A 9,943-nucleotide genomic window follows, 5' to 3' on the forward strand; every position below is an offset into this window, starting at 1 on the left:
GGGGAGAGGGAGGAGAGGGGGTAAAAGGGGGAGATGGGGAAGGGGAGAGGGGGAGGCAGAGAGGGCCACAATAAAGCCATTCATGCAATGCTAAGTCCAAAAGTGTGGGGTTTTCTAACACTAATAGTCAGGTCCAAGACAGCCCTGGATTTTGCCCCTTGTCCCTATTATTATAGCAGCGTGCCACCCACTCTCAAACATCACCTGGGTTTGGGATAATTTTCCCCAGTCATACAGCTTGGTATCTGTATCTTACCAATTGCAAAAATATTATTTTTTCTGCCCCTTTTGGGTTAAGCTTGAAGTAAATGACAACCAAAAAAATTATTAGGAAACTTACAGAAAGCACTGAGTGGTGTGAAGTCCGGGGTTCTCATTTAGAGTCATTCCTTTCCAAGTATTCAGCAGGGGGAAGCCAGTATAAACTGAGTAGAAACATTCTTTCAGTTTTTACACTTCCGAGCAGAATTAAGAAGAGAGAGAATATACCTAACATGTCCCAAACAAGGAGATAAATTGCACCCTTGATAGCCTCATGCAAATACCATCAGGTTTTAAGGGATGTGAGAAGCACTGCAAGTTGTTTCTGATAGTATTTAATATGCTGACATTTTCAAAGTACTTGCTTAAAAGTAAATTATGTACATTGTTGTGCTTAAAACAATGGCACCCTTCCTTCCCTGTGTGCTGGCCAGAGTAGGAAGGACTTGCTTACTTCAGAACCGCGTCTGGGAAGGGCACATCTGAATGCTGCAGCCCTGGGGGTTGCCTGGAAGAGTGTTAAAAACAACTCTCAATAAGTACCCTAAAAAGCCATCTTCCCGATAGAAAATTCACATTGGTTTTTCTATTTGTAGCTAAGTTCTACATATATTTTGGACTCCGACAATGGTAAATGAAGTGATATTTTATGTAAATGGTGTGGTTTTATAGGTGTAGATTATTGGAGGAGGGAAAATACATACTTTAATCTGGTCCTTCAAGAGATGACCGACCGCCTTATAAGGGTCAATCCAGCTGAGTAAGTGTACCCGCCGGCCTCAGCGAGTAAGCGCACTGGCTGCTCTTGAACCGCACAGCCACAGCCTCTGTGTGAGAGCATTTCAGAGGATATGTCTTCCAGACCAGGTTGGCCACTTCAAGTTTGGGGTGTTCTCCCTGCAGTTACAAAACTCAGCGACTGACAGGCCTCCCGGTATAACTAGCCAGCTTTCTTTTGAGGGTGACAATCTCTTCTGCTTCTTTTGCGGCCTTCCATCGCATGGCGCAAATACGCAGTGATCTTGCTTTAAGCAGAACCTTCTGTGGCAAATCTTCCTTGAAAATGAAGCTTAAAAATTCAAAGCAGAAAGCCAGACTTATCAGACTTATGCTCTGAGGCTTATTTGTCAGACACTTGGTCTCTGGCTTCCTGGTGCAGACGAACGAGGGTAAATGGCCCTGTCACACACTTCACTAGAGGCTGTCTCAGCTATGTTTGCATCAGTGTGTGACAGAGAAGGACACAAATCACAGGGCAATAAACATGAGTCGTTACGCCCATACTGGTCATATAAAAGCCACTGCCAGGCAGTGCACAGAGGGACAGATCATATGCCCCTGATTTCCTGTGACTCGTCTCCCTGTGTTATTGCTGTTCTCCTTACACAATTATCCAGCTATTTAGATGGTTGGCAATGAGATAAGTTAGCTATGAATTGAATATATTTAATTACTTTTTTTCTGTCATTGGAAAAACTGATTTCCATTAGGGGAAATCAGACTTTCAAGAGCAATAAAGGAGAAAGGAATGGAATGGCCTTCTTCAGAGTTTTCCTAAATAAACTTCTGAAAAATTGTCCTTGCTGTTACATAAATGTTAAATATTAAAAACCTTGGAGGTAGGATCATTATCTTTTAATTAAAGAAATTGCTGTATTAGTGTGTTTGACAGATGGTGTATTGAATTGACACGTGAGGCAATCTTACCCTCTAGCAGAGGTATGCACAATACATCCTGGGTTTTGACAGGCTTATTCCTAATCCTCATTTAATATGAGTCCCAGTGCACTCATTTCAGTACAAAGAACTCCCCTTGCTCTGACAAAACGTCACTGCAAACTATTTAATCTGCTCATTTCCCATATCCAAGTCAGTTTTCCAATCAGTAATACTTGACGATAGAGCAGGATGTGTTATGCTACCATACTGGCCGTCTCAGAATGATTTGGCAAGTTGGAAAAACAATTCAACCAAATAGACCTATCATTTTAATGAAAAAATTAACTGCAAGCAAATGAGAAGCACACCTATTTCACTCAGTGTTAGCTTTGATTTGCACTGAGATATGCACGGACGGAAAGGCTGACTGCACTCCCTCCCTCATGGAAGGTGGGACATACTCCCAAGTTAATAAATAGTGATCGTATACATTTCCTCCATGGTTAAATCCTGCACACATCTGCAAAGAGATACAACTGAGAAGTCTTAAATGCTGTTAAAAGATAAAGGAGGCATGTTAAAGATTTTATGAGCTTAGTTGAGCAAAAATCTATTGGAATCAGGCAGTGCCAAATGGAAAGTGGTTAGGGGCGCTCCACCAATAGGAGCCGGGAGACTGTTACGGAGAAAAGGCAGAGCACGGCGAGGACGTTATTTATTGGCTGTCGTTTAAAGCCCAGTTGCCTGGGACTGGGTGTCCTTAGCATTTTGATTTCACAACATTGAGGCATTTACAGGCTCTGGTTTACTTACGCAGGCTGCCCAGGGCATTACGGCCACCTCACTTTAAGGACATCCTCTCTTAATTAGTTTAACACAGCAAAGCTCAACTCAGCCATGCCTGCTAAGGGCCTTTCTGGAAAGTACTTTGAATCCTGTAAGTGGGTTATTTCCTTGGCAAGAAATACCTGTTCTGGGTTTCAGTCCACTCCCTTTCCAAGATCTGTGTCTAGGAGATAAGGCCTATCAGTAGGGCAGGGGGTGGGGGGTGTCTGTTTTGTTCCACTGTTCAGCTCTTTCTGCTTCATTTCTCATTCACTGCTTTCTTGGGAGGATTTTCTATTCCAGGTGGTGACTTTGAAAGGAACACCTCATCACACAGAGCCACCCTGGCCTTCCCTTCTTTCTCAGGGTGAGCTGTCCTCACAGAGAATGCATTAACCCGGGGGCCCCCCAGGGACTGGTGTGCAACTGGAAGGGTAAAGTCGCTGACATTGGCACCTACAGTACTGGCTGCCGGGTCTAGGCAGACTGTATTAGGAAGCCCAGCTCTCTGCAAATATAAACACTTTAATAGCTGCTTTGTCATAAGTTAAAGTGGTATTTTGGCTCCTCTGTATTTATGCCTTGAGTAGGAAATCAGGATATTATTTTCTGGGTGTGTCTTAAGATGCTGAATAAGGGCTATTGCATAGGCTCGAGCTTCTTTCCCTTCTGAGGGTAGTCAAATCATGTAGTTCCTCTTGCTAAAATAACAGACACAGAGGCCAGGGTTTGGGGCCAACAAGGGGCAGCTTGATTTGTCCCATTCTGGCTGACATCTATGTAAATACTGATTTTTTATTTTTTTAAATTTTTTGCTGATTCCCCTTGACTCAGCCCACCACAGAGAAAGAAGTCAGTTGCCACAGTCTCCAGTCCCATCCTGGGCAGCCAGCACCAGGTCTACATTTGTTCACTCATTCACATCCCAAGGTCTCACTGGACGGGTTGGATTTATTGAAAGAAAAGAATATTTACCTAACCTCCAAATGCCCAAGCTCATAATTTTCTCTATATTTTCATGATAAGTAGCTTTATCATCAGTGACAGTTCTGTGAGGGGACTTCCCTTCCCACATTTACTAACCCTTCATCCTAACACTCCTACACAAAAACCTATCTGCCCATAGCTTCTGTCCCTGTCGTAACAAGTCACATGCTGTTGCAATATTTTCAGGTCCACGTGACATGAATAGGTTTTCATGGCAGACTGGGAGTACCCAGACTTTAATAGCTTTTGTCTCTACATATAGGTTTTACTTAACTGTAATATATATAGGACAAAAAGATGTCCTTCCACAGAAATCAAATATTAGAGGCTCCGGTATCCTATAATGTCTAGCACTAGGTTCTGGAGCTCTCACTGCTTGAATCATTTGGTCCCCATCTTCCAGAATCTTGTATCCCTGTCACTGACAGGGTGGTTTCATTTCTGAAAAGGAGTAACTTAGCCAATGGTTAGAAAGCCTTGTAATCAAAGTCCTAGTATAAGCGCCCTACCCCTGGGAGATATGGTCTCCGAAGCATAGAACTGATATTGCCTTCTTCTTGCCTATAGAAAGGATTCTAATTTTATAAGAAACTGTATTCCCATGGAGGGGAAAAGAAAAATTGAATTCCACTTTATAATTTCAGGAAGGAATTTTGGTAAACTTTCAGAAGTTTGAAGAATCTAATTCTCAAGTTAAGTGTGTCTGCAGGATGTTTCTTTAACTTGGCTCTTGATTTCTGAAAATCATAATGGCTCTGATCTGATGTTCTTTTGTGCTCAACCTTTTATTCTTTCATGGTATTTTGGTATTTCATCCTCTAGTACTTATTATTTTAAATCATGCACCTAGTTTATGGTGATGTGATTAATGCTTGATCTTCCACTAGAGTTTCATGAAGTCTGGAAAGATCTGTTTCTTGGTTTTTCCTAATTCAGTGTATACCAAGTGCCTTGTATAGGGTATGGTTATATCATTTACTTGGCATATGTTCATTGTATAAATGTAGGTGTGAACATTTAACAATTGGTACAGGACATGCATCAACCAGCAAAGGGTAATGGAGCTCTCCTGCCACGCAAGACACTGACCTGTTGAAATGTGGGGAAGTTTGAGAGGCCTGAGAGATTGGCCAACACCTGTGGTAGCATGAAGGTGAGAACTTCTGTGACGGGATGGGCATTTAACAACCAGTAAAGAAATGAGTCCATATTTAAACCCCAAAAGAGCTATCCATACACAAGTTGAGTATCAGGACTAAAAGATGGATAAAGTGACTTCTTTCTTCATAGTTTATGATAACAAAGTTGAACAGATTCAACCATTCATGTCATGTCCAAATAAGCCTGAAGACAAAGTGCAAGACCAACTCTGTCTGAATTTAGATTCATTTTTACCATTCAATTGAAAAGAAATCCTGTTTTTTCACCAAAATATTGATCTTTACACCAGTGTAGATATCATATGTATGTAAATAACTTAATCTTGTTTAGAAAAACACATGATTTAAATATGTTTTATGCTTTTAATATTTCAGAATGGTGCCTGTTTCTGGCTCTTGAACTGTTTCAAAAATTCATATTGTTTTAAAAATATGATTCAAATAAAGCATCCTAAAATCTTTTATGATTATTGGAAACTTTTTTCTGTGCAAGACACCAGCTGTGGCCACATTCTTTGCCTATTCCTATAATGAGCAATGCCAATAGTTGTATATCGAATCAAGAACCTGGACATACACCAAAATAAGGGAAGGTAAAATTTTAGAAAAGTTTTCATAGACAAAGAACCCTACACATGTATTTCTCAAAATTTTTGGATACATTTTAATGTTTTGATAGTATTAAATAGCTTAATCTAATACTATAGCTTTGAAAAATTTGAGTAGTGTTCTTTGTCATACAGTTGCAACCTCTATTTTGTGACATTTGTGTCACTTTCCATTCTGGTAAAAGAAATCACTTTCGAGACTGATTATCTACCATTCTCTCCTTGCAAACAAATACTGCTCCAATTGCCATGAAGGCATCATATAATCTCTGCCTAGTATGTTTTGCTTGGAGTTATTTTTTAAGAATTTGTTTATATTTATCTTGTTAAACATTTCTGATTTCCCCAAGATAGTCATTTATCCTCTGGGTTCCAGGATCACAGTGAACTATTTTTTATCTTTGTATTTTTAAGTTCATAGGGTAACTGTTTTACATCTCTACCTTCTCTAGTAAACTGTGGATGCCTAAGGGTTGGATCTATTATTTAATCAACCACACAATCCCAGGGACCAACTTGTGCCTGAAATCTAGTGGATGTTGCAATGAAAATGTGTGGAAATGAAGTCTTCTAATTCCCTCATCACTACTCTTCGTTTGTCCTACAGATACCAAAGGTACATCATTTTTAAGACATAAATTGCCTTCTCTTAGACACACCTAGACTTTTTGTTATTGTTTCCTAATTGTCATTAGAGCCTTTTAAGTTCCCCTATTGTTCATTTTTCCTTGTCTGTTTTGAAATTCCCTTGCTTCTAGCTGAATGACAGAGAGGTAAAATGCAATTCAAGAAACAGCCTGGTTAGTAAATACACTGTCATAAACTTGTCACCTGGCACATTTGTTCTGTTTACCTTTATGCTGAGCATTATGATGCATTATTTATAATGCTTTTTCTAGCTCATCTATTAAAGGCAATTAAAACAAATGGAGGAATAATGTTCTGCAGCTGCTTTCACCCCTCGGACCTTCTAGGAAAAGGAACAAGATGAGCTTCGGTATTTATGAAGTTTGTTGCCTGGTAGGCCTCTTAACTGAGGCTAACACAACCTTTCACACAATCTGAATTAGATTTGATGTTTTATTTGTCTTCATTAGGAGGCAAATTAATTTTTAATTAAAAAAGAAAAGATTACTGCATCACTAGATTATTAAAAAACAACTTTCCATTCCTTAATTCTATAAGCAAGACATAATTATAAAGGACTAATGCTTCAGGGCAATAATCTAACTCATTAAGTAACTTTACTTCTGTGGGGACAAAGGAAAAAACACTCAAATAGCTTTCACTGAGATATTTTCTAGTTTTAGTTTCATGAATATTTTGTGTTAAAAACTACAACTCTTTAAAGAATTCTTAAAAGTGCAGGAAGCCTAGATTTCCTATTAGCACCTTCTAAAACAACTGGATTTAACTCACAAAGTATTTAGTAACATTGTGAATTTCTGGGAGTATTTTCTTTCCTTTTTTCACAATGACAACACTGCAGACATAGATATAAAAGAACTCTATTATAAGTAAACTATAAAATGACATGTTCAAGATATATAATGAATGCAAACACTGAAGCTTAATCTAGTAGCTCTGGGAAACTAGTAGCTCCCGCCTCAAAGCTGTATCACCCAACGCCTAAGGGAATGAGAGTGTTTATATTGGTTAAGAGCTGATCCTGAGACACATTCATTCTCTCATGAAACTGGCCTTTCAGGAACTGGAGCACCAGAAAAAGCCCTCAAGCAGAAAAATGCAGGACATAACAGCTGGCAGTATGGAAGACATATATACTGAGACACTAAGGGGGAGTGTGCGTGGGACACGGCATCTCCCAACCAACAAATTCCTCATATATATGAATGTGTGTTTGGTTTGTCACTGGTATTGACTGAGACAATTAAACTCTTGTCGTCATAGTTCTAAATCTTACCAAATATATTTAATATTTATAATGTTTCTGTGTCTTGAGTTCACTTAAGACACAGCTGAATGATTTCTGAGCCACAATTCATCCTGGCTTTGCTGAAGAACCTCAAATTAAATTTGTTTTATAAAAGCTACAAGACAGTATAATATTAGCCCTGTTATGATAAAGCAACTAAGTACATTTGATTATATTTTGATTGACTAATATTTCAAAAGAATAAAAGGTATTATATAGGAGTAAATACTTTACTAATGTTATTTATAGTAACCAGTAGCTTTCAGGATACAGAAAGTATGCTTGAAAATAAACTCCATTAATAAGTCTGAGTATTTCACAAGTTTTGATTTGTAATATTTAAAATAGGTAAGCAGATTCTAGTATTGTTATGTCCACAAAGAAATATGGGCCATTCTTAGAGTAAATACAAGCAGCATAAATGGCATATATTGAATATGGAGATATGTATTAACTAATTAAAATGTGTATGTGTGTGTTTGTATATATAAAAATACATACACATATCTTAATTACTTGAGCAATCTAACTATTGACCTATTTCTTATGATTTTATTTAATGAAAAAATACATTTGAAAGTGCTGGAGGGCAAAAATTAGAACTATGACCTTTTTATATTTCTGATTATCTTCCCTAATCAATATATTACTAACACTATTTAACTATAGACTTATAAACCAGTGTATTATCCATCAATATTATTACATACATTCTGTTACTTACACCTTTACCAAACATGCATAAAGAAGAAACATACTAGTATAGGAACGAATTCATAAACATTTCAAAATATACTTGTCCTGAGAGAAGCAGAAAAACTGGATTTTGAGCCAGTGATTATAATAGAATAGATCTTTGAAACCAAAAGCTGTCACTTCTATGTAGAATAAAAAAAAAAATTTGTAAACCTCTAGTTGCAGAGATTGAGAGAGAAAAGGCACAAACCACCAATATCAGGAATGACAGCGTTGACATCATTAGCTAACAAACAGATAGTTAAAGGATAATGGTGTAACTTTATGACCAACAATAGGCTAATCAATTTGACCATACAAATGCAAAGTATCAAAGTTTACCCAGGAAGAAATAAAAAGCCTGATAGCACCAAATCTATTGAGTAAAATTTATTTTTAAATTCTTTCCTACAGATAAAACTCCAACCTTGGTTGTTCACTATCAGAATTCCATCAAAAATTTAAGAACAATAACAAAAGATAGAACCAATTCTACACAATCTCTTGCAGGAGAGGAGGGAATACATCCCAACTAACTCTATGAGAGCACTATTACTGAGTCCAGAACCAAAGACATGCAAGAAAACTATAGATCAGTATCCCTTGTGAACACATAAAAACACTCTAAAAAATTTTGTCAAATTGAATATATTAAAAGCTAATGCATCAAGACCAAATAGGATTATCCCAGGAATGCAAAATTGGTTTACCTTCTTAATCAATGGACTTTACCACAATGACACAATAAAATTAAACATTAAAAAAAACATTACAGAGATTTGTAACCACAGATAAATCTTTGACAATATTCAATACTGACTTATGATAAAATACCTCAGCAAACTAGGATTATTACTAAATCTTTCAACCTGGTAAAAGTCTACAGTGAAATTTATAGCAAATGTAGTTAATGGTGGAAGATCAAGCATTTTCCCCTTAAGAGTAGGAACATGGTAAGGATGTCGATTTTCCACTTTTTTATTAAACACTGAACTGGAGATTCTAGCTAGTGGAGCAAGTCACAAGCAAGAAATGCCTAAAAGGTGCAGTGATGGGTACTCCATATATTTTCTGAACATTATTATAATCACAAAGTCTTCTAATATAAAAAACTACCAAAACCCCAAGACACGTTGCCTTCCAATCATCTCTCTCAGACAACTGAAAGTACATGTCACAGTGCTTGTATCTCTCCCATAATTAAAAGCTAATAATAATTAACAGCTGTATGAGATATAAGCATATTTGGACAGACAGTAAAGCAAATAAATGGCAGAAAGAAAGGAAGATAATGAAACAGTCTTTGCAGATGGCATGAAATGTTGGCTTCCTTGTATGGCAGATAATGTTCTCCCTGTGTTTTCACATCTTCATTCTTCTGTATATGTATATCTTTTTATAAGGATACCAGTTATATTGGAATTGGGCTCCCCTACACCTGTATGACATCTTTTAAACTTAACTAAATACATTTTCAATGATCCTATTTCCAAAAAAATTCACATTCTGAGGTAGGGGTTAGGAATTCAACATATGAATTTAATGGTGGTGATTATATAAAAACAAGTGTTTATATAATGGAATACTACTCAGCAATAAAAAGCTGCACTAAACTAATGATACATGCAACATAACAGATGAATCTCAAAATAATTTAGTGAGTGGAAAAAGCCAGAAAAAATATATTCATACCATATGATTCCATATAGAAAATTCTAAAAAATACAAACTAATCTACAGTGACATAAAGAAGATTATTTTACCTATAGATG

The 9,943-nt window shown here is 37.1% G+C and overlaps 1 long non-coding RNA gene across 1 annotated transcript; it reads left to right on the top strand.

Annotated features, from left to right (window-relative positions):
- The first annotated feature begins 2,580 nt into the window (after window positions 1–2,580).
- LOC140844818 (uncharacterized) lies at window positions 2,581–6,111 on the top strand. The gene is made up of 3 exons (XR_012123315.1): window positions 2,581–2,857; window positions 4,766–4,885; window positions 5,953–6,111. It is a non-coding gene; the product is annotated as an uncharacterized lncRNA (long non-coding RNA).
- Window positions 6,112–9,943: the final 3,832 nt, after the last annotated feature.

This window comes from Manis javanica, chromosome 12 (genome assembly GCF_040802235.1).
Source record: "Manis javanica isolate MJ-LG chromosome 12, MJ_LKY, whole genome shotgun sequence".
NCBI lineage: Eukaryota > Metazoa > Chordata > Mammalia > Pholidota > Manidae > Manis > Manis javanica.